Here is a 1,874-nt window from a genome sequence, read left to right as displayed (position 1 = left end):
TGTGTGTGTGTGTGTGTGTGTGTGTGTGTGTGTGTGTGTGTGTGTGTGTGCATTTGCACAGTTGTTCAGGCGACACTGGGTCCAATGTGTCACTTAGATATGGAGACACCCACACACTCAACGGATGACATGGTCATGCAGTGAGTATGTGGGTGTGTTTGCATGTGTGTATTTTACATTATTAAATTACACAAAAAAAACTACATGTGCGTAGTCACAGATACTGCACTGGGCCAAAGACAATGAAGCTGTCAGAGAACAACTCAAGTTTCCTCATCTTGCTATCTTGCTGTATTTCTTTCTACTATTCTATTATCTTGCTTTTTTTCTTTCCCCTCGAAGATACGCTTACTTTTCTCAGTGGTGCACATAGCCTTTGAGGTGCCTCTCTCATTTTTGTCTCTGCTTGTTTCTTTTCTCTATTTATTTGACAATGTGTGTCAGTGTCAGTGAGGGAAGGAGGAGAGTGTTAAAGAAGTGGGTGTCTGAGAGAAAGCGATGGACTTACGAGTCACACCGCCTCCCTCGCAAACCACACACCTGGGTGTGGACAATCACTCACACACACCAGACAGACAAACAGAGACAGACAGACAGAAAGATTAGTGCTGCTGTGTGTGAGTGTGAGAGAGAGAGAGAGAGAGAGCGAGAGCGAGCGAGAGCGAGCGAGAGCGAGAGAGAGAGAGAGAGAGAGCGAGAGAGAGAGCGAGAGAGAGAGCGAGAGCGAGAGAGAGAGAGCTATGCCATAAATGTTGAGAGGTAGTGATAAAAGCAATGTGACATCCTGGTATTATTTGTCAATTTGCCTTGGACCGAAATGTGAAGTAAGGGAAGATAGGATCATGTCTGGAGATCACCCCCAATGCATTTGGTGCACAGCTCCGATTATACTTCAATCAGAGAACAGTGTGGTGTCAAAACGTGTCAATTTCCTGCCGTGATATAGGTGTAAGCTCAATATGTTAGAAATTGAGAGATGATTGCACGCACATTGGCAAAGCACTGCATTTGGACGTGGGCTAGGAGAACACTGAACAAACAACTGTTAACGGTGAAGGGTTTACTAACTCATTTTAATGAATATAAGGTAATACAGTGCTGCCTTATTTCAACATTCACTTAAAAGCTAGGTGCGTAGAGAATGTTTTCCCCTGGTAATACAGAACAAAGAACATTACAATTCAAGAGGCACAACAACACAATGAAGACAGGTGTCACTTCACACAAGCTTGTGATTTACTTGCAAAATAAGGAGAAAAAAGTGACAGAGCGAGAAGGTGGAACATAAACTTAGGAATTGAGATACAACTAAAGAATGGAAGCGAGAAAGAAAAAGAGAAAAACTAACCGATGAGAAGCTGAGTTTTTCTGGTTGCCAACCAATTTAGATGAAGGTTATAGTGGTAAAAAGTAGTAAATAAAAGAGAGAAGAAGGGACATGGAATAAGAATGGACATGACAGAGACAGACAAGGATATAGGGAAGGGAAAGGATCAGAAATAAATCAAAAACTGGCAATAAGCAGTAAATAAACCAATGAAAATCAAATCCAGTCAAGGCCAGTTACAGAGGATGAGTGTAACCAACAGCTAGAGAGACAAAGGATGAGAAAAGTGTTATAGGTGTGAGAAAATCTGGTAAAAATGGTACTTTATTCCAAACTAAAAGGAGTGGTTTTGAGCTATAATAACTCTACATATCAAGCTATATAATTCTGAAAGTGTGGAAGCCTTCTTTCTCAGTTTATATTTCTTTTTGATGCGCTCAGCACTGATATCAGAATATCAAGGTCACTCATGCAGAGGCGAAAAGCCAAGTAGCAGAGGAGCACTGAAGCCATGGCCGCAGGTGTGTATGTATGTATGTATGTATGT

The 1,874-nt window shown here is 41.6% G+C and overlaps 1 protein-coding gene across 2 annotated transcripts in view; it reads right to left on the bottom strand.

Moving 5' to 3' along the window:
- Positions 1–1,874, bottom strand: part of jarid2b (jumonji and AT-rich interaction domain containing 2b) — a 105,506-nt gene that overhangs the window by 31,388 nt on the left and 72,244 nt on the right. The gene's annotated exons all lie outside the window — the stretch shown is intronic.

The sequence above is a fragment of the Etheostoma spectabile genome, chromosome 14, assembly GCF_008692095.1.
Source record: "Etheostoma spectabile isolate EspeVRDwgs_2016 chromosome 14, UIUC_Espe_1.0, whole genome shotgun sequence".
Classification (NCBI taxonomy): domain Eukaryota; kingdom Metazoa; phylum Chordata; class Actinopteri; order Perciformes; family Percidae; genus Etheostoma; species Etheostoma spectabile.
Note: the sequence above shows the minus strand (reverse complement) of the source record. Positions and strands in the feature narration are given on the sequence as shown.